Source organism: Trachypithecus francoisi, unplaced genomic scaffold (assembly GCF_009764315.1).
Source record: "Trachypithecus francoisi isolate TF-2019V2 unplaced genomic scaffold, Tfra_2.0 Contig01474, whole genome shotgun sequence".
Classification (NCBI taxonomy): domain Eukaryota; kingdom Metazoa; phylum Chordata; class Mammalia; order Primates; family Cercopithecidae; genus Trachypithecus; species Trachypithecus francoisi.
In genome coordinates, this window is record NW_022681435.1 from 435,128 (window position 1) to 459,503 (window position 24,376).

The following is a 24,376-nucleotide window of genomic DNA, read 5'->3' on the forward strand; positions in this document are numbered from 1 at the left end:
GATATGCATTTGTCTCAGGTGAGAAGAGGAATGACTTTCTGTCCAACACCTGTGAAGATCAGCTATCGATTTACATTGCCAGGGTGAAATTCAACAGAACTGTGTTTTAGGGTAAAGATCTTGAGGCCCAAATAATTTCCTTGTGGACAAATTGTGAGGGAGGTATGTGGCTTTTTATCTTTGTAGCTATCTTATTTAGGAATAAAATGGGAAGCAAGTTTGCCTGACACAGTTTCCACCTTGACTTTTCCCTTTGGCTTAATGATTTGGGGATCTTGAGATTTATTTTTCTTTCATAAGACATTCACTCAATGCCTCTATTGCAACTTCCTAGCCACCCAATACTTTTTACATTACCTGATATTTTTAAATGCTAAACATCTCAGTGGTTCTGAGCGAATCCATTACTCTCCTCCATGACCCCTAGTGCAGGGATTTTGTGAAAGTTTGCTCTGATAAGGTAATAAGCACACTTGCTAATGTCAAAATATCTGTTGTACCTTTCCCTTGCTATTGTCTTTATGAGTGAATACCTTTCTATTAGTTTCATTGATATTTTGGGGGGTTTGGGGATGGAGAAAAGACAAACATGTTGTTATATTAATGTTGTACTAATAATTAAGCATGTATTAAACATGTTGTTGTAATAGTTGGCAAACAGAAATGAATGGAGGATCTGAGTTGCCAGGTTCACTTTCTTTTGTTGTACGTGATTATGTTTCCTCATCTGTAGAATGAGTGGATTTAACTACATGAAAATTTATAGATGTTCTGGAAATAATCCTAGGAGATGTTTAATAGGAGTTTTACGAGTAAAGAAATGTTACTGACTCTGTCTGACAGCTTTGAAGAGAGCAGTGGATCTCCCAACACAGAGGCTGAGATCTGAGAACGGACAGACTGCCTGCTCAAGTGGGTCACTGACCCCTGAGTAGCCTAACTGGGAGACATCCCCCACTAGGGGCAGTCTAACACCCCACACCTCACAGGGTGGAGTACACCCCGGAGAGGAAGCTTCCAAAGAAAGAATCAGACAGGTACACTTGCTGTTCAGCAATATTCTATCTTCTGAAACCTCTGCTGCTGATACCCAGGCAAACAGGGTCTGGAGTGGACCTCAAGCAATCTCCAACAGACCTATAGCTGAGGGTCCTGACAGTCAGAAGGAAAACTATCAAACAGGAAGGACACCTATACCAAAACCCCATCAGTACGTCACCATCACCAAGACCAGAGACAGATAAAACCACAAAGATGGGGAAAAAGCAGGGCAGAAAAACTGGATATTCAAAAAATAAGAGCGCATCTCCCCCTGCAAAGGAGCGCAGCCTATCGCCAGCAATGGATCGAAGCTGGTCAGAGAATGACTTTGACGAGATGAGAGAAGAAGGCTTCAGTCCATCAAACTTCTCAGAGCTAAAGGAGGAATTACGTACCCAGGGCAAAGAAACTAAAAATCTTGAAAAAAGAGTGGAAGAATTGACAGCTAGACTAATTAATGCAGAGAAGGTCATAAATGAAATGACAGAGATGAAAACGATGACACGAGAAATACGTGACAAATGCACAAGCTTCAGTAACCGACTCGATCAACTGGAAGAAAGAATATCAGCAAGTGAGGATCAAATGAATGAACTGAAGCGAGAAGAGAAAACAAAAGAAAAAAGAAGAAAAAGAAATGAACAAAGCCTGCAAGAAGTATGGGATTATGTAAAAAGACCAAATCTACGTCTGATTGGGGTGCCTGAAAGTGAGGGGGAAAATGGAACCAAGTTGGAAAACACTCTTCAGGATATCATCCAGGAGAACTTCCCCAACCTAGTAGAGCAGGCCAACATTCAAATTCAGGAAATACAGAGAACGCCACAAAGATACTCCTCGAGAAGAGCAACTCCAAGACACCTAATTGCCAGATTCACCAAAGTTGAAATGAAGGAAAAAATCTTAAGGGCAGCCAGAGAGAAAGGTCGGGTTACCCACAAAGGGAAGCCCATCAGACTAACAGCAGATCTCTCGGCAGAAACTCTACAAGCTAGAAGAGAGTGGGGGCCAATATTCAATGTTCTTAAAGAAAAGAATTTTCAACCCAGAATTTCATATCCAGCCACTGATGAACTTAGATGAACTAAGTTTCATCAGTGAAGGAGAAATAAAATCCTTTACAGATAAGCAAATGCTTAGAGATTTTGTCACCACCAGGCCTGCCTTACAAGAGACCCTGAAGGAAGCCCTAAACATGGAAAGGAAAAACTGGTACCAGCCATTGCAAAAACATGCCAAAATGTAAAGACCATCGAGGCTAGGAAGAAACTGCATCAACTAACGAGCAAAATAACCAGTTAATATCATAATGGCAGGATCAAGTTCACACATAACATTATTAACCTTAAATGTCAATGGACTAAATGCTCCAATTAAAAGACACAGACTGGCAAACTGGAGAAAGAGTCAAGACCCATCAGTCTGCTGTATTCAGGAGACCCATCTCACATGCAGAGACATACATAGGCTCAAAATAAAGGGATGGAGGAAGATCTACCAAGCAAATGGAGAACAAAAAAAAGCAGGGGTTGCAATCCTAGTCTCTGATAAAACAGACTTTAAACCATCAAAGATCAAAAGAGACAAAGAAGGCCATTACATAATGGTAAAGGGATCAATTCAACAGGAAGAGCTAACTATCCTAAATATATATGCACCCAATACAGGAGCACCCAGATTCATAAAGCAAGTCCTTAGAGACTTACAAAGAGACTTAGACTCCCATACAATAATAATGGGAGACTTCAACACTCCACTGTCAACATTAGACAGATCAACGAGACAGAAAGTTAACAAGGATATCCAGGAATTGAACTCATCTCTGCACCAAGCAGACCTAATAGACATCTATAGAACTCTCCACCCCAAATCAACAGAATATACATTCTTCTCAGCACCACATCGCACTTATTCCAAAATTGACCACATAATTGGAAGTAAAGCACTCCTCAGCAAATGTACAAGAACAGAAATTATAACAAACTGTCTCTCAGACCACAGTGCAATCAAACTAGAACTCAGGACTAAGAAACTCAATCAAAACCGCTCAGCTACATGGAAACTGAACAACCTGCTCCTCAATGACTACTGGGTACATAATGAAATGAAGGCAGAAATAAAGCTGTTCTTTGAAACCAATGAGAACAAAGATACAACATACCAGAATCTCTGGGACACATTTAAAGCAGTGTGTAGAGGGAAATTTATAGCACTAAATGCCCACAAGAGAAAGCTGGAAAGATCTAAAACTGACACTCTAACATCACAATTAAAAGAACTAGAGAGGTAAGAGCAAACACATTCAAAAGCTAGCAGAAGGCAAGAAATAACTAAGATCAGAGCAGAACTGAAGGAGATAGAGACACAAAAAACCCTCCAAAAAATCAATGAATCCAGGAGTTGGTTTTTTGAAAAGATCAACAAAATTGACAGACTGCTAGCAAGACTAATAAAGAAGAAAAGAGAGAGGAATCAAATAGACGCAATAAAAAATGATAAAGGGGATATCACCACCGACCCCACAGAAATACAAACTACCATCAGAGAATACTATAAACACCTCTACGCAAATCAACTAGAAAATCTAGAAGAAATGGATAATTTCCTGGACACTTACCTCTCCCAAGACTAAACCAGGAAGAAGTTGAATCCCTGAATAGACCAATAGCAGGCTCTGAAATTGAGGCAACAATTAATAGCCTACCCACCAAAAAAAGTCCAGGACCAGATGGATTCACAGCTGAATTCTACCAGAGGTACAAGGAGGAGCTGGTACCATTCCTTCTGAAACTATTCCAATCAATAGAAAAAGAGGGAATCCTCCCTAACTCATTTTATGAGGCCAACATCATCCTGATACCAAAGCCTGGCAGAGACACAACAAAAAAAGAGAATTTTAGACCAATATCCCTGATGAACATCGATGCAAAAATCCTCAATAAAATACTGGAAAACTGGATTCAGCAGCACATCAAAAAGCTTATCCACCATGATCAAGTGGGCTTCATCCCTGGGATGCAAGGCTGGTTCAACATTCGCAAATCAATAAACATAATCCAGCATATAAACAGAACCAAAGTCAAGAACCACATGATTATCTCAATAGATGCAGAAAAGGCTTTTGACAAAATTCAACAGCCCTTCATGCTAAAAATGCTCAATAAATTCGGTATTGATGGAATGTACCTCAAAATAATAAGAGCTATTTATGACAAACCCACAGCTAATATCACACTGAATGGGCAAAAACTGAAAAATGCCCTTTGAAAACTGGTACAAGACAGGGATGCCCTCTCTCACCACTCCTATTCAACATAGTCTTGGAAGTTCTGTCTAGGGCAATCAGGCAAGAGAAAGAAATAAAGGGTATTCAGTTAGGAAAAGAAGAAGTCAAATTGTCCCTGTTTGCAGATGACATGATTGTATATTTAGAAAACCCCATCATCTCAGCCCAAAATCTCCTTAAGCTGATAAGCAACTTCAGCAAAGTCTCAGGATACAAAATTAATGTGCAAAAATCCCAAGCATTCTTATACACCAGTAACAGACAAGCAGAGAGCCAAATCAGGAATCAACTTCCATTCACAATTGCTTCAAAGAGAATAAAATACCTAGGAATCCAACTTACAAGGGATGTCAAGGACCTCTTCAAGGAGAACTACAAACCACTGCTCAGTGAAATCAAAGAGGACACAAACAAATGGAAGAACATACCATGCTTATGGATAGGAAGAATCAATATCATGAAAATGGCCATACTGCCCAAGGTTATTTATAGATTCAATGCCATCCCCATCAAGCTACCAATGACTTTCTTCACAGAATTGGAAAAAACTGCTTTAAAGTTCATATGGAACCAAAAAAGAGCCCACATTGCCAAGACAATCCTAAGTCAAAAGAACAAAGCTGGAGGCGTCACGCTACCTGACTTCAAACTATACTACAAGGCTACAGTAACCAAAACAGCATGGTACTGGTACCACAACAGAGATATAGACCAACGGAACAGAACAGAGTCCTCAGAAATAATACCACACATCTACAGCCATCTGATCTTTGACAAACCTGAGAGAAACAAGAAATGGGGAAAGGATTCCCTATTTAATAAATGGTGCTGGGAAAATTGGCTAGCCATAAGTAGAAAGCTGAAACTGGATCCTTTCCTTACTCCTTATACGAAGATTAATTCAAGATGGATTAGAGACTTAAATGTTAGACCTAATACCATAAAAACCCTAGAAGATAATCTAGGTAGTACCATTCAGGACATAGGCATGGGCAAGGACTTCATGTCTAAAACACCAAAAGCAATGGCAGCAAAAGCCAAAATTGACAAATGGGATCTAATTAAACTAAAGAGCTTCTGCACAGCAAAAGAAACTACCATCAGAGTGAACAGGCAACCTACAGAATGGGAGAAAATTTTTGCAATCTACTCATCTGACAAAGGGCTAATATCCAGAATCTACAAAGAACTCAAACAAATATACAAGAAAAAAACAACCCCATCAAAAAGTGGGCAAAGAATATGAACAGACATTTCTCAAAAGAAGACATCCATACAGCCAACAGACACATGAAAAAATGCTCATCATCACTCGCCATCAGAGAAATGCAAATCAAAACCACAATGAGATACCATCTCACACCAGTTAGAATGGCAATCATTAAAAAATCAGGAAACAACTGTTGTTGGAGAGGATGTGGAGAAATAGGAACACTTTTACACTGTTGGTGGGATTGTAAACTAGTTCAACCATTATGGAAAACAGTATGGCAATTCCTCAAGGATCTAGAACTAGATGTACCATATGACCCAGCCATCCCACTACTGGGCATATACCCAAAGGATTATAATTATTCTACTACAAAGACACATGCACACGTATGTTTATTGCAGCACTATTCACAATAGCAAAGACTTGGAATCAACCCAAATGTCCATCTGTGACAGACTGGATTAAGAAAATGTGGCACATATACACCATGGAATACTATGCAGCCATCAAAAAGGATGAGTTTGCGTCCTTTGTAGGGACATGGATGCAGCTGGAAACCAACATTCTTAGCAAACTATCACAAGAAGAGAAAACCAAACACCACATGTTCTCACTCATAGGTGGGAACTGAACAATGAGATCACTTGGACTCGGGAAGGGGAACATCACACACTGGGGCCTATCATGGGGAGGGGGGAGGAGGGAGGGATTGCATTGTGGAGTTATACATGATATGAATGATGAATTGATGGGTGCTGACGAGTTGATGGGTGCAGCACACCAACATGGCACAAATATACATGTGTAAGAAACCTGCACGTTATGCACATGTACCCTAGAACTTAAAGTATAACAACAACAACAAAAAAGAATGCAGTTTAAGGCTTAGTAGTTTAAACTGCTAATCCACTTTGTTACATCACCTCCTTGGTTAAATTCATTTCTAAATATTTTACTTCTTTTTGATACTACTGTAACACTCCCTGTACTTCCACTTGTTACCACTTCCCTGATCCTTTTTGATGTTTCTCCTTTCCCTCTTATTTCCTTATCTTCTCTCCCTCAACCATAATGATTTCTGTATCCCAGTCATCTGCCTGTTTTCAGTCTCTTGACCATCAACTGAGAAGGGTTTCAATCTTGTCTTATCGTTGTATTAAAGTTTTTTCACACAAATGTTACTATATATCTATATCTATATCTGTCTATCTATCTCACAAAATCAGTAGGAGATATATATAAAAAAAAAAAAATGTTACTGCCAAATTACTTTGGATGAGACAGGCTAAATAAAGAAGTTTGATTACTTTGGAGACCTGAATGTGTTAGTGCTCATTGCAGAGACAGTAGCAGAGGCAGCATTTCCCATAGTAGTCTGACCATGGAACTCCTTTAACATACACATGCAACTATTAATACCTTTCAGACGTAGTGTTCCATGGAAGAGTGTTTGGGAAACTCTAACCTAGATGATTGCTTTCAAATTTTGAGATTCTATGACTCTATATTAGTTAACAAGGACATTTTAGGAATTGATTTTGTTAATACTTTATTTCTGTTGGTTTAAAGATGAAATACTAGAAAAATTTAAATCGTAGTGTGAGGAAAACAAAATATATACAAACACACACACACATATATATGTATACATACATCTATATACAATAGTATACCAAATAGTTGCAAATAAAACTAATAATTCAAGAAATATTTTCCCCATCTTCTTGGTGCAAATGATAATTCTGTCTCAGCCTGAGAAATAGAATGAATAAAGAAGCAGATTCTCTCTCATCCTCTGCAATTATACCCCTTAGTTGACATAATTCAGAGAAGAAACAAGATGTCATGGCATAGAAATATGCTAATACCTTGTTCTAATGCTGCTGTCAGTTGTAGCTTTTCTCTGAGGTTCTGTGGTTCTTGTCTACCACTGTGGCTGGAGAATACCCCAGCGCTGAATGGGTTTTCTTTACTCTTTTCTGTATCCCATCTGCTTATTGAAAAATAAATAAGATAGGAGTTTCTTATCTTCTTCTATTGCCTACTTGAAGCAGAGGTAAGAGGAACGTTTAAAAATGTAGTGTGCTGTGCCACGTACTAGACATCCTATGAGAAAGTTTACGTGCTTCATTTAATGATTAAATCACCATAAGGGATTGATATGGTTTGGATATTTGTCCCCTCCAAATCTCATGTTGAAATGTGATCCGCAGGTTGACAGTGGGATGTAAAGGGAGGTCTTGGGTCACGGGGTGAATCCATCATGAATGGCTTGGTACCACCCCCATGATAATGAGTGGAAATGAGTTCACTCAAGATCTGATTGTTTCAAAAAGCATGGCACCTCTCCCCTCTGACTTGCTCCCTGTCTCACCATGTGATACACCGGCTCCCCCTCTGCCTTCTGCCATGATTGTAAGCTTCCTGAGGCCTTGCGAGAAGCCAAGTAGGTGGTGGTGCCCTGCTTCTTGTACAGTCTGCAGAGCCGTGAGCCAAAATAAACCTGTTTATAAATTACCCAGTCTCTGGTATTCCTTTACAGCAACATAAACAGATTAACACAGGAATAGATATAAACATGTCCATTCACCTCAAATCAGTTTTTGGAAGGAGATGAGCGATATCTATACTTGAACATCCCCAGGTTATTTTTTTTAATGGAGAAAGAAGATAAAGTAACTTATTTTCCCACACAATGGATAATTAGTTGGTATGGTCAGTAATGGAACTTGGGTCTGGAACTCTGAGAGCCAAGCTCTTTCAGCTCTAAGCACCTAACATAATACTTTGTGTATATGTGCACATTTCAACGAAAATTGACTTTCACTATGTATGCTGTTTTCAGTTGCTTAGTTCATATGCATTGTGCATCTATTTTCATTTAATGAAGCACTCTCTTACAATAACATTTCAATAAATGCAGTCTGTTTTGAGTGGATGAACAGTAATTTATTTAACCAAATCCTCTATTGTTAGGGACAGCAAACTCTCTCTCTAAAGGGCCAGATAATAAATATTTCAAACTTGTAGGCTGTGTCAACTACTTTGTGGCAGTAACTATTCAACTTTGCCATTGCACTGGGAAAGCTGTGAAAGATCCAGATTTACAATCCAGATTTATTGAATAAAGCTATTCTATTTTTAAAACCCTACATAAGTTAGTATTTGTTTGAACATTAATGTGGAAATATTTTTGATTTAGTTCAAGGGAATAGGATCGAATGGAGGAGGGAAATCTATGGCTTTTCTTCACATGTTGTTGTGTTCTTTCCCCAGTTGCCATTAGAAAACATTTAAAAAGAATTAAATCCCAAATAGTGATCCCACCTTATCTGAGCAACTCAATACTCCAGAGCAGATTACCCTCCTGGCTGTTTTAAAAATATTTTTAGCAATTGACAGGATATACTTCTTAGATTAGCTATATCTAATCCCTCTTCTGTAGACAATAAGAAGGCAAGGTTTGTTAAGCATATATTTTTATCTTCCCGACACAAAAATGGGATTAGTAGAATAACAACCATGCCAAAATATTAATATTCTAAAACCACATTAATCTTTTGAATAGATGTATTTCAACATTTAACTGAGTTAACCCTTTCAGTTACTTGAGAATATACACTGCAAATAGTTTTTATTGTAGGATATTGAATGAGGTTATGTTCATCAAGTTTAGGTGTTTAAGTGTCTGTGAATACATTTGTGAGTCAGGACTGAAAGAAATGTGCTGTTATTATTTTGTGTTTGGTATTTATCAGTTTTTCTTATCTTTTATTTCACAACAACCATCTCAACCCCCAACCCCACCCTAAGAAGTCTTTTCAGACTTTTTTTTCCCCTAATTGCCACCCAAATGAAAATTTAATACCACAGATATACTGTGTATCTGTTTATGTGCCATAGATATACCTATGCTTTATACATAAAAAGAGTAAGATTATTTCACCTCCCAACAACAAATTTTGCCTCCCTGGGGCAATGTTTTTCTCATTGAAAATGCGTGGATTATAACTACTTCAATTGTTTTCCAAGGGTCAGACTAATCTTCCATGAAGTATTATTTCAGGAGTATGGTATCTGTGTACTAGAGAAGGCTTAGAACCACTTGCAGAGGATCCTCCCCTGTTTTAAACTTGAGCAGAAATAGGGAGCCCTTTGTGCAGACATAGCCATGTCAGACTTCTCAGCTTTCGTGGCAAGATATCATTTTACATCATTGGCTAAAGTATAATGATTCTCATTTTACCACCAACACATAACGGCTATTTTCCAAGTACTCCTGGGAGATATAACCTCAAATCCCTCTGCCTCTGGACTTATTAAAATCTGTGTACCTGAGAATAGTCTATCAATTTCTTACTCTAAAATCAATTTATTGATTTAGCCAAATCTTCGAGGAGCATCATTTTGTAAACCCCTCACTCCCTTAGAGAAGCTCTTACCTACTTTTCTTGATAATTCTTTAATAATTTGCTATTAATGTCATTCTTCTATGTTGAGGACCATTTTAAGAAACTACCCAAAGCAATTCATGATGGTATTTACTACACAAAAATTCTTAAAGTTATAGCTCTTTTTTTTTTTTTTTTTTTTTTTTTTGAGACGGAGTCTCGCTCTGTCGCCCAGGCTGGAGTGCAGTGGCCGGATCTCAGCTCACTGCAAGCTCTGCCTCCTGAGTTTACGCCATTCTCCCGCCTCAGCCTCCCGAGTAGCTGGGACTACAGGCGCCCGCCACCTCGCCCGGCTAGTTTTTTGTATTTTTTTTAGTAGAGACGGGGTTTCACCATGTTAGCCAGGATGGTCTCGATCTCCTGACCTCGTGATCCGCCCGTCTCGGCCTCCCAAAGTGCTGGAATTACAGGCTTGAGCCACCGTGCCCGGCCAAGTCATAGCTCTTTATGTCCCACCATGCCCAGCTAATTTTGTATTTTTAGTAGAAACGGGGTTTCTCCATGTTGGTCAGGCTCGTCTCGAACTCCTGACCTCAGGTGATCCACTCGTCTCAGCCTCCCAATGTGCTGGGATTACATGCATGAACCACTGTGCCTGGCCAGTATTATTATTAACAAATTGCTAGCTAAATAAATCTTCTCTCTTTAAGTATAAAAATATTTTTGTTTCAATATATTTATTTATCAAGTTTAGATATCAAAACCCCTATCTTTTTCAACTGACTTACTTAATATAGTTTGTGTATGTGTTGGCACAAATTCACCAGTATAAACATCCATTATTTTAATATGCTTAAGTGTGAGTAGCAAGCCCTTCTGGAGTTACTGTGAAATGTAGAGTTGGTTGTTCCTTGTCATGGCTAAAAAATATCAATTGTGCCAGCAAAAACATTAGTAGGTTAGAAATGCTTTCTGGTCCCCACTGACCAAATTGAGGGTATACAGCGAAGGCCAAATCAAGAGTGGGTGAAATACAATAATAGTTGCTTCCACATCAAACATGGGATCATAGAGTCATGGGGTTAGGTGTTGAATTCAACTTCGAGATATTTCACAAATTTACAATATTTTCAAAAACTTGTATTTGTAGTATTTTTAAATCAGTAAGTATATCTGTGCCAAGATGACTGAGGGACTGACATATTTGGAGCTATATGTTTAAATATTTTTTAATTTGTTGAATGATCATTAATAAAAAAAGAATGGTTTAAGCAAATATTTTATTTTATTTTTTAACTTTGAAACAGAAAAGATTTAAGGTTAATTTTTATCTTGACAATGATAATCTCAAAGAAAGTGAAAAACACTTCCAGTTAGTTGGAGAAAGCAGGTTCCAGACTGTGGTGCCAAGTGTTAAAAGATCCTAGAGTTGGGATCAGTAAGTACAAGTTTGGGCTGTGTATTTTCTGATTGTCACAAATCCATTTTGTCCATTAGTGAGTTGTGGCAAGGCTAAGGGCAACCAGCAATAGCCAAGGCATTTCTGTGATTTATTTATTAAAATGCAGGACAGAGAGTTGCTAATATGTTTATCACCAATAGTGACGTAAGGTCATAATATAATGACTAATGTGAAGGAGTTCCCCTTCCTAATTTTCATAGAGAAAAACATACAAATATTTTGTATCATTATGGCTCAAGAAATGTATTTGCTATAGACTTTTTTATTTCAAATCACATTTATTTCGAGAGTCTGATATACAATACTTTAAATCATTTTCACAAATCTTTATTTCTAACATTTTACATCTCAGTTATTAAAAAAAATCAAAGTTTCTGAAATTTAAAGCAAGAAATTCTGTGCTCTTTTCCTTGAAACTTTCCTTGCAAAGGATGTGAAGGTAATTAGCAGATTCATTCAGTTATTTATTCAACAAACATTCATTCTTTGGACAACTATTGTGGCATCAGGTGTGTGAAACTTTTATCAGCAGAATGAGTTATTTTAAAACCTTCTATTTTGAACATATAAGATCAAAGATTAATTTATTACGTATCTTTGGCAGAACTTGGAGTAAAACCCAAGGCTTTAGATTTAGAGTTCCTATTGATCTTACCCTTTCTAAACTTGGGAAGACCCTAAAGTTTATAATGTATAGGCTTCCAAACTAATTATCCTACTAGGGAATGTCACAGGCTCTATTCATCACTCTGTTCTACTACCAATAAATAGTTTATCATAAATCTCTTGGGCATAAAATACAAGAAACAGAATGGCTTTGTCTGAAATCTGAATTGGTTGGAAAGTCTTGCAAGTAATTTAGTAAGTAAGTCTCTTAGAATCATCTATCCAAATATACCAAGTATTAGAATATGTATCTATTTGGTTAGTTGCATTAGTTGCAATTGAAGTTATCATCTGATTAAGTTTATAGCTATTCACTGGCATTCTTGAAGACCCATCCCATCCACCTTCCACACAGTCAGTGTAGAGAACCTAGAGGAGATCTCATAAGAATCACCAGAAATTAGTATCACCATTAAGGATTCAAATCCTTAATGGTGACATTAATTTCTGCAGTTCTTTCAGAAAATGGCTGTCCTATTGGATATAGTCTCTTTCGTTGTGTTGCATAGTTTCAGTATCTCTGAATTCACTCTTCTGTCACATTATCCTTTGATCTGTAGGAAGGGAGGAAACAGCAAAATAGATATGAGGTGGATTTGAGACTCCTATTGAGCCCACATTGAAGTTGAAGTTGGTTAAGCCACAAATCTTGACTTGAATCTTTGAATTTCAGTGGATTTCTTGTTATCCAGCTGTTAGTGATAGCTTAGAGTCAATTTTCTTTTATTCTGGAAATGTTCCTGTTCTCCAATGACAATTACCTTGGCAAATAACCATACAATCCTTTAGGAAATTTCAGACAGCAGACATTCTGAGTGTATTTGTAATGGTATTGCAATGCCCTTCCTAAAGAGTTAGGGTGGGTCTTTGAATTAAGACAGGGTTTAATCTGAGTTTGAGTTTCATCAAACTGAGAAAGCAATTACAAGCCCTCCCAGCTAATCAAACTAGTATATTATATCCTCTACATCTATATTAATCAATTCATCCTTTTCTAAAATTGTGCTCCTTTCTCCTTGGTACGAGCACCCTCAGAATTCATTCTCATACATGTTTCTCACTTTGCTCATACAAATGATCAAGTTCCATATTTGTTTTGGTGTAGACTTCTTCTCCCTCATTTGGCATTTTGTTGTCCCTACTCCAGGGCATCTTATGGAACTAGAGCCATAAGCAAAGACATTCAACCGTGTGGTTAGGATGCCTGCACTGGAACCACTCAGTGCTATTGCATTCAGGTTCTACACACCACCATTCCTGCCATGAGCACCTGACCTCTGACTTTTTCAGTGGACTCCCACTAAGACATGCATCCGAGGAGGCCCCACAAACAGAAAAGAGGTTTGAGTGCCCTATACCAATGTGATTAGTGTTCACCACATTTTACAGGGAGAGAAATGCAAGAAAATGAGAAGTTCTTATTAATTGTATCTCTATCCTAATCGTGTTTTTTTAATTAGTTGTTACAAAACTCATCTCTTCTGTTAAGACTCACACCAAATATATGACTATAAAAATATATTGTTTATAATTGATTTAAAATAAATTGAATGGTTCTAGTATATTCATATTTTATATGAAGTATGTGGGGATTTTATTCCAGCCACTCAACCTTCAGTAGCAATGAAATCTGTAGCTAAAAAGTCCATAGAACAGAAACCTACTTAGTGTTTATGGCAGCAATACATATTTCAGAAGGTATTGTATGGCTGTAGTATTTAGAATTTTCACATTACTTTAAAAATAGAAATTTACTTATAAATAATTATATTCTAAAATTATTATTAATGAATATTATATACTATCAATATTATAAAATTATAATTCTAAATCAATATAATAATATAATTATAAAATATGCATAAATATAAACATACTCATTACATTACATATTTTAGTATACTACTAGAAATATAATGAAAAAATAAAAAAAAATAAAAATTCCTTATAGGCATATAAGCTGTTACCATATTGTTAATAAAAATTGACTAGATCATACAAAAAATTAGCTGAATGTAACGATGTGCACCTGTAATCCTAGCTACTCAGAAGGCTGAGGTGGGAGGATTACTTGAACCTGAGAGATGGAGGTTGCAGTGAGCCAACATCACGGCACTGCACTCCAGCCTGGGTGACAGAACAAGACTCCTTCTCAAAAAAAAAAAAGAAAAAAGAAAAAAGAAAAAATAAATAGATCATGTTGCACATAATAATAATGTTTATTGACATTATTTTCCAAAGTATAGTTTTAAAAAAGTAATCATATAGCATGTGATTATTTGCTATGATCAAACCCCAATTAACTAGCTGTTATTATTTTTTTTTTTTTGAGATGGAGTTTCACGCTTGTTGCCCAGGCTGGATTGTAATGGCACGATCTCGGCTCACTGCAACCTCCACCTCCTGGGTTCAAGCAATTCTCCTGCCTCAGTCTCCCGAGTAGCTGGGATTACAGCCATGGGCCCCACGCACGTCTAATTTTTGTATTATTAATAGAGATGAGGTTTCATCATGTCAGCCAGGCTGGTCTCAAACTCCTGACCTCAGGTGATCCACCCACCTCAGCCTCCCAAAGTGCTGGGATTACAAGAGTGGGCTACCACACCCAGTCAACTAGCTGTTATTCTTTACAACTTATAACATCATATATGGCCAAAAATAAGGCAAGATGATTTCCCAAATTATGTCTTGAAAAAGAGATAGTTATCTTAACATTGGAGTCCCTACAGTTCTCTTATAAGGAAACAATCATCAAATTAATTTGATAAAAATGTATTTTGAGAAGGAAAGACATATTTGCCTGAAATTACATTAGTCAATACTAGTTTAGATGCCTAGAAAAAATACCTTATAATTGGTTAAAAGGCCAGCGAAGGAATTTAAGATGACTTAATAGTCATTCCTGAATATATGACATCACAGCTTGAAGTGTTTGCAGTTTAAAAAGTAGCAAAAGTAACGAAAACACTGGTTTTAGGTAACAGCTTTTGGGAAAATGGAGAAATCACCATATATTCATTTGTACTTATATGGTAAACCCATATGACATTTTATTTTGCAGCTCACCATAAAGCTACCAGCAAAGCAAATATGATTATAAATTTTATATGGCTTTGCATATGACTATACTTATGTCCACACACAATTATATATGCTAATAAATGACTATATTTATGTATGCGTATTGTCGTATGACTTGTAGAAAATGAATTATTCTTTCCTGTGTGCTTTGTTCTTATTTTTATAACTTTTCTTCTCTTTAACCAATTTTTGTTCTTGTAATTATTTCTAAAATTCTGCTTATAGTTTTTTTTAATAAAGATGTCAAATATTCATAGACAGGATCATGGCATACCCACACTACTGTGACTTCTTGGCAAGTTAGGACTTTCATAAAGACTCTATGTGAACATCACTCATGACATTATTTGGACCTTTCCCACAGCATGTTCCTCTAACATAAGAAGAAAAAATCAGACAAAATCACAATAATTTCTAATAAGGTCCAAGTATATCTTCATTACACTTTCTAAAAAACAGGCAAAATGAGGTTGGTACTGGGAAGGTTAAGACCTCACCACAGAGTAGATGCTGTAGGTACAATTGTGAAAACATAGCCAGTTTAATCAGCAGATATCTAAAATAGGTCTTTATGTGCTACACATTTAAAGTAATTTGCCAGTAGAAAGTATCTTAAGCATGTATATTTCTCAAAGTTACATCTTCGTTGTGAAAAAAACTAGCATGGCCTGGAAGTTCAGTCTTATGACTTGTTAGTAATGCTGTGAGGTTTTCTCAAACTGGAGAAGGGTGGATTTTGATTTGTGATTAGACAAACTTCTTCACATGAACAGAAAATCAGCAGGAGGTAGAGGCACACCCGTGCATAACTTTCTGGTGAAGCCTTCCCTGCAATTGCAAGAGAAGGGTTACAAAATCTCAGATCTCGTTAGTGAGGGGGTCAAGTCAAGAGAAATTTTTAAGAGGATAGTGAAGGATGAAAGGCATTGTCATGACCAGAAGGTCAGTGGCTCATGCTACTGAAGGCAAGAGAGAAGAAACCAAATATATTTGTTGCTTAAAGCTTAAAATGCTGGTTTTCTCTTAGAGCACACCTTTATTTTTCCTTCATGTTCTGCACTGCATCCCCCATACCTGGCAGTGTACCAGGCACAAGTTGCTTAATAAATGTTTGTTGAATGAATAAATCACTGTGCAAACCTATCAAATCTATCTTCATCCTGCATTTCAATTCACTTTCTCCACTGCTTATAGATCATTATATTAAAGTATATATAAATACTTTAATAAAGCATAATGTTTTCTCTATAGAACAAATATCTTTTGTTTCCTTTTGTGTATTTTAAGTGTAATTTAAAATTAATTTTATTTTTATTAAGGTAATATATCTCATAACTTAAAACAAAATCAGAATCCACAGTTCTTGTGGAACAGTGCAGGTCTCCTCCTAAGCCCTGATCTTAATCCCCCAGGCAAACATTTGACTCTTTTAGTAGCTTTTTAACTGTACTTTTATATTTCTAACTGGTTTGCTTATCCTGCTATTTCTTTAGCAACTTTACACATTATTTATTGATTTTTGTTATAATAGTTGAGGGTTTAGTTGTCTTACATGCACATATACACGGAGAGTCTTTCCCTCGGCCATCCTCCACCTGTAGTTTTATTATAGTTTAGGGTTAATACATTTGTCAGTGTTCCCAACATTTTTATTATGTCCAGATCTGAACAAAGTGGTATTCTATCATAATGTTTCTTTTCTCTTGCAACTTTTTGTTTCTCATGGAGTTAATAATGTCCTTTTAAAATTAGTTCAGCACACTCTGTACCTATTGTATATTATTCACAATTGCCTCCAACTGATCTTAACAACTGTAACAGAATGATCTAACTGTGGTAACAACTCTAAAATATCTTCTTGGCATTATACAATACAAGTTTACTTCTAGCTCATGTGGTAGTCCAGCATGTATCAGCTAGGGTTGCCATGTCACACCCTAGTTCAGGGTCATGACTTTTCGTCTAGGGGCTGTCATGTCTCCTAGGGCCTTAGAGCTCTTCATTGGTTCTTTGCATCTGCACACTAATAAGGGAAGAGGGGAAGTGTAGAGGATCTCAGGGCATACCCTGGAAGTGATGTACATGACTTCTGCCCACAATCCATGAACCAGAACTCAGTGACATGTGTCTCCACCTGCAAGGGGCTAAGAAATGAAATCTAGTGTGGTGCTCAGGAAAAAGAGCAGAACATGGAATCTGGTGGACACTTCCCACTATCTACTGTATTTTCAAATGCACATGTGTATCAAACAATCTATCATTTTCTTTTCATTTTTTTTTCTTGGAGACATTCCTGCTGCAAACCATCTCTTCACCTCTCTTTAGGCCTGCTTCACACTTATTGCTCTGGAGAATTTATTTTACTGCCTTTTATGTTGGGCCTGCATTTTTGGGGTTTCATCTCTTCCTCTTTCTTGATTTACAAGCTTATTTGGGGAACTGCTACTTTAAAATGGCACACAGGATGTGTATTTTTTAAGTCCATGCATATCTGAAAATTTTTTAAAATCAAGCTTGGCTGACAGTTTGTCTTGGTATACAATTCTAAGTTCAAAATAATTTCATTTAAAAATGTGAAGACATTCAAAGAAACTTCTGGATCCATTATTGCTCTTGAGAAATCTGATGCATTTATTTTTTCCTTTGTATGTGATTGGCTTTATGTTTCTGGAAGATGTTTTAGGTTTTTCTCTTTATTCCTCTGTTTCTTTTATCTCAGAATGATATATCTCTATGAGTTTAATTATTTGATTAATTTAAAAGATTGTTCTCCTGGACGTTTAGTGAAACTTTTGATCCCCAAAGTTCATCATCTTCATTTCTGGTATTGTTTTTACATTTTTTTTCAAATTAGTGTTTTTATCCTTTTCTGCATAGAAAGAACTCTTTTCTAGAGCTTTCTGAGATTTCCATTAGTCAGAATTTTTTTCCATTTAAAAAAAATTTCTACAGCCTTTTGCTCTACTTTCCTGAAGATTTTTCAACTTAGTCTTCTCACCCATCTGCCAGTTTTTTGTAAATGTTGAGTATATTTTCAATTTCAAAAGATTTTTTTTTCCTGTTTTGTGTATAAATTTCTTTTTTTATTCATTATCTCTAGGAGCAGGGTAGAAAGGCATGTGTTCAGTTCATCTTGTTGAACCACAAATTACTCTAGTTTACTTTCTCCAGAAAATAAACCTCCAGTCTCCTGGAAGCTGGATTGAGCAGATGGAGGAACTTATGGTTGGTTGATTGTGTGACAGTGGGGAAGGGAACTTTGGGTCCAAGCATTCCAATAAACAGACGTACAACCAAACCCCTGTGTTTACCCCACCACCTGGCCTCCTTCTATGCTGAGATTTCTGCCTCCTAGGCCTGAGTCTGCCCAGGTTTTGCCGGAAGAATTGGCTTGCTTTTTATCCATAATCTCTCCTGCAAGCATGCATATAGAATCCTCTGCTCTTCCAAATCAGTCACCATGCCTCCATCTGATTTAGCTTCTTCCAAAATTCATTGCAAGTTTATCTGTTATTTTATCTGCTTATTTGACTTTGTGATTCAGTAACATTTTTAAAAATTCATTTATTCTTGTAATAAAGCAGTTTGAGGAGAGATGAAATACATGTGATAATTTTGCCATTTGTAACTACATATCACCCCATGTACATTAACGTTTACCTCAGTGCCATATTGATTGAATTAGACAGATGTTATGTCTAGTTAAGTTGTGCTACATAAACTCCAGGTACAGGAAGAACTTATTACTATTATCATGACACATAATGCTATCCCCGTGTTTTCACTGGTTTTCCATTGTTTTTTATTCTGCTCTACCTCTGGTCAAAGTGGCCTTCGTGGAGTGGCCGAGCAATATTTCTCTTGTGTCTTCCTACTCTTTCTCTTTCTTGGAACCCCTCTTCCCAGGGAAGGAAATGTCCCACCACTCTCTGGTAGTGTCACTATGTAACACTACTGGATCTGAGCCTTGGAACCTCAGAGACAGGACTCTATGTGGCAAGTCACTCGAGGAGAGCTATTCCTGCAAGAGTTGGTCCTATAAAGCAGGTAACACACTTATCTAGGGAAAGGTGGCAAGGAGAGTAATCAATAAATGTGTGTGTCAGATTTTCTCATGGCAGAAACTTTTTCTAGAAGTTGCAGGTAGGTAGCACAATGCAGTGACCACTATGAGCTCGGCATTCAGGTTCAATAGACCTGACTTCCACCATTTGAATTTCATCACTTTGGACAGATTTATTGTGACTTTCTCAACCTCAGTTACCTCATTCTGAAAATGGAGACAACAAATATAATAGATGCCTTGCCTATTTCACAGTAATGTTGTGAAAGTCAAATGAGATGAAACTATATTGCGTACAGGAAATAATAGCTATTAGGATTAATGTCAGTAGTGAATACATGAACTAGGTAAAGAATATGGGTTATCATTGTATAGCACAGAGGTTGATTTTAAATCAATGTGTTAACAGTGGAAAAGATTTAAGTTTCTTATGTTCTTTCTTTTATTTCTGTCTGGGCCCATGGATACATACTTGTTACACACTTAGATATTGCTGTTAAATGCAAAGTAGATTTATCATAAATATAGATTCTAAGCATACATACTTTGAAAAATCTACAATCTGAGCCTCATATGCTTTTATGTAGTAGATCCAAAATGATTTTTATGAACTGGATCTTACTTGGGGAAAATGGAGTAGATTAAGTGTTACCAAAATGATAAGTATAGCCAACACATTCATAGAACTTACTGTGCCAGGCACATTCTACGCACATTACTGATATGAAGTCAATTCCTCACAGTAACACTACGAAGGCATTATTGCTCTTCTTTTCAACTTTCAAGAACATTGAAGGACATAAAATAGAACTTCTTTAATAGTTTCATAATAGAATAGACAGATTTCTATGACACCAAAATGTTTTCTCTAATACTCAATTTTTCCACTACTTTGCTATTGTTTGTTCTGTGTTTTGGTTTGGGCTATTCCTTTGCTTCCTTCCACAAGAAATTCTCTGGAAGCTGATAACAACAGTGCCTCCCAGATTATCTCTAGGGCATTGAATAAGAACCAAGTTAAGCAATTGAAATTCAAGCAGTCATTGACATCTCATTGTTTACTAACATGAATCCAAGTCACAGGTTTGGAACTTTTAAATTCTGTTCACAGAGGAGTAAATCGGTTGCTACTATAACATACCCAAGCTTGTATTCTTACCTTTACTACCAGTCTGTAAATTAGGGATGTCTGAATGTGTCTAAAATGTAATCCCAAGATGGGCAGCCAGGATCTTTGCTTTGTGGACGAATCTAATGTGTTTAGAACAGGACGTAGCACATAGTAGGTGCTTAACAAATATTTGTTCAATGCCTCCGTGTGCTCATTATCTTACTTAGTGCTAGCCTATTGACCTCTGAAGTGACTTTAGGAAGTGCATTAGGACTTTAGGAAGTGAATTTGGATGTTGCATACGATTAATGCATTCATATGAACACATCCTAACTTTTGAAATATTAATTTCTTTCCAACGCCCTCTTTTATATCCCGAGGCCGTCCTCTGCTTCCCATTCGCAATCCCTCGCCTTCACTCCCCATAGTTAATAAGACACCCCCTCGGAGGACAGAACGCAATGCCAGGGCCCCAGTTCTTCTCACAGCGCCCTGGGCTTTTTGAGTGAGAGACATCAAAGAAAACACGGGGAAAAAAAATGAATAAAAATGAGCTCGCTGCTAGGACTCGAAGCCCCACAGTGTGGAGATTTCATTCCCGAGCAGAGTGTGTTTCTCACTGCAGCAGTTGAGTCACCAGCAAGACTTCCCTGAGGTGAGCTCCGCACATCCGCGTTGGGACTTGCAGACACGCCTTCTTCTCACATAAACCTTACCCAGCCCCGCCACCGCGGCGGACTCCAAGGGTGGTGCCACCAGCCCTGCCACTCGCAGTCCTGACGGGCAGGGGCTGCGGACCGCCTGGCCTTGGACCCATCCGGAGCCACAGGTTGGAGGAGATAAGGAGCTGTCCCCGTGCTCGTCGCCCTGTGGAGCAGATCCTGTCTCCTTGCTGGCGGTGGAGCCCGGGAGTTCCAGGTTGGGAAGGGGAAGGAAACCTCTCTGAAATCTGACACCTGCTCTCCCGGCAAGGAAACTTCGCAGGCTGGTGAGTTGGGAAGGCGGGCTGTTGCTGCTGGAACGCGTTCCCATCTACCCGGGTGCTGCAGCGCCGGCCTGCACTGTGGGAAGTGAGGCCTCTGTGTGTGTGTGCGTGTGTGAGTGCCTGTACACCTTCGATCGCGGTTTCCATCAGAAATCCTTGCAAAGAAGACAGTAGTGATGTGTGCTGCACGGATGGCATGGGTCAACTCGACCTGGCTCTCTTTGAGTGTTTGCTTATCAAACAGCTGGTTACCACCAAAAAAAGCAAAAAGAAAAACAAAAAGCCTAGGCACAGCAATGTTAATTTCCTTTCATTTGCAGCTCAAAAACACAATCAAAATAATGAATAAGAAAAAGCATGGATGATGATGTGCTTAGAGTTTCATTCCAGGAGGAGTGACTTAGTGAGGCAAGCCAGGAGAGTGATAAGACATTTATATGCACTTCCTTACATGAAATAGCCACAGAGACCTTAAGAGTACTTTCTGTTTTCCAGTTTTTTGCTCTGTTACTTTCGAATTCTGATCTAAGTGTCACACCAACTAGGGTATATGTGTGCATGTGTGTTCACTCAAGTAGTCACAATAAATTAGCTTTCAAGACTTTCCCACCCAATGCAACATTAATTAAGCCTCTGAAAACTACTGAAGAAGGTGAACTGTAAGCAGAGACTGCATTCCTAGGAAAAAGCTGTGTTTGGTTAGAGCCTTCACACCTGTATCATGTTTTATGAGTTTTTTATGTCAAGATCTAAAGCTAAGGTTATGCAATTCCAGTTGTTTTAAACTGCACATCATTAAGTCCAAAGTAATAACATATAATTTCAAGGTTATTAACAACAAAATTGTTGTTTAATATATTACAGCTCTGAATTTTTATTGTGTTCTGTTTATAAGAAAAATGTCTACGGTTCTCAATATTTAGTTATAATCACACATATTCAGTAATATGTATATAGAATATACAGGGTTTTATGGTTATAAATTTTGAAAAGTTGATGGAAAAGAGGGACTTAAGCATTATTATAAACTCAGATATTTGAGTTTAATGAATTTTCAAGCTGCTGTAAAGTCCATATTGCAGTGATGAAGAGAGAGACATACCTGTCATGTGCCATTGCCCCTCAGTTATTTTTCACAGTTTCCTAGTATAATCCTCTACCCAGACGGGGTCAGCCATCCTTGAAGGCAGGAGGTGATTCCTACCGATAACCAAAAAAGGGTAATCTTGACAGATAGTTTAATATTATTGGGACTTTCCTGTTTCAGAAATGACTGTGGCCTCTCATACAGTGTTACTGACATTGCCTTCGAAAGGAAAACAAAACAGCAGATGAAACTGGATGAGCCTGTTCTCATAGTTGCCAAGAAGGAATAAAGGGAATCTGTTGAATGCAAGCAAACCACAGTTCCCCTTTCTCATAGGTCATTTCTGGAACAGGCATGTTTGACCCAATAGGGAAGGTAACCCTAATATAATTGATCTTCTTGGTAGGAGAAGATCAGTTGGTATGCCAGTTTACACTACTACAATATGTTGGTTTGAGAATTGCTGTTCATTTATTTCACTGTTTTTCTGGAAAAATGGAAGTTATCCAAATGTCCAGGTTGTTCAGAATAGAAACCTGTTCTTTTCCCACCCTCACTCCTGCAAATTTTTGGTTAGGTTTTTGGGCTCTCAGATCAGTAGGGCATGAAATATAGAACAATTACTCATATAAAGCTCATCTCACAATCAATCCAGTTTCTTGAGTTGATTCATCAAGGCAGGTTGACCAATAGTTCAGGTGTTAAGCAAGTAATTGTAATGTTGAGATGCAGGAAAATGATTTCAATAAAAACAGACAGGACATACCAGGTGTTTCCCATGAAGAATACATTCCTTTCTAAAGATGGCTGCCAAAGGGGAATGATTTTTTTTTTTTAAATTCATTATTAGGTATATATGGGGCTTAAGTATATCCTATAGAAGTAGGAAGCAGCAACATCACTACGCATAATAACAAACCTATTGTAAACCCCAAATATGGAGTTGATAGTATTACTCAATTTGTTTCACACCCTTTGCAATCATTATTCATGTTCTCCGAATATTAAGCTCCCATTGGCACTCCTTAAATAAGACAAACTTGTCTAGATTGCCAATAAAGAGAGTAACACTCTGTTTATCAAATGACCAAAAAAATCTTCAATAAATTTAGTCTTTTTAACTAAACAACTGCTCAATATACTGAGATAAATAATTAATTAAGTTGCTTGTTCATTTATTCAACAAATATTTGTAAAGAGTGTTATGCACTGAACTCTGTGTGGACAGAAGTGGACCAAAATTCCTGACCTTATAGAGCTTGTCTTTTACCAGGGAGACAAAGACCAAACTAGATAAGCAGAGTGAGTCTATGGCACATTAGCGAGAAGTGCTCAGCAGAGAGTATGAAGCCCAGGAGGCACGCAGAAAGTGTCCGGGGCTGGGGTCAGGGAGAACTGAAATTCTATATCAGATGCCCAGGAAAAGCCTCACTGAGATGATATGTTAATATCGATCTGAGGCAAGTAAGGGAATGATCCACGTGGATATGTGGAGGAAGAGCATTCTAGATCGAAGCATTCTGGCATCTTTCAGGAACAGCAAAGAAGCCTACGCACCTGGCATAGAGGGAGTGAGGTGGAGGTGGCAAGAAATGAGAGAGAGGAGATAATGGGGACAGGTCTTGGAGGACTTTGAAGGTCCTAATAAACTTTTTGGCCTCTGTTTTTTATTCCAAGTAAAATGACAAAACACTGTGATTTAGACATAGCCCTTTGAATGTTTTTCAATAAATATTTACTGAGCATACTATGAACTTTAATATTCTTCTAAGCATTGTGAATAACAGAGGTTAGTGAGATATACAAGGCCTCTGCTGTCATGGAAATTATATCTGGGGTTTGGAGAGAGATAGATAAGTAAATAAATTAGTAATTTTGGAACTTCTGGTGATACTAAGAAAAAAAAAATGTTAAAGGGTAATATAGTGAGAGTGACCTGAAGGGGACTGTGTGATTCAGTGGTCAAGAAAAGCCTCAGGGGAGGTGATTA

General features: G+C 37.6%; 1 protein-coding gene across 2 annotated transcripts in view; it reads left to right on the forward strand.

Moving 5' to 3' along the window:
• The window catches only part of RAB27B (RAB27B, member RAS oncogene family), a 190,977-nt gene that overhangs the window by 95,060 nt on the left and 71,541 nt on the right, over nucleotides 1–24,376 (forward strand). The window contains exon 1 of one of the 2 annotated variants that reach the window (XM_033238115.1): nucleotides 20,801–21,302. The exons of the other annotated variant lie outside the window; for it this stretch is intronic. The gene's annotated coding sequence lies outside the window, so the exon portion shown is untranslated. Of the gene's footprint in view, nucleotides 1–20,800; nucleotides 21,303–24,376 lie in introns of those variants that run through there. 2 annotated transcript variants of the gene reach the window in all.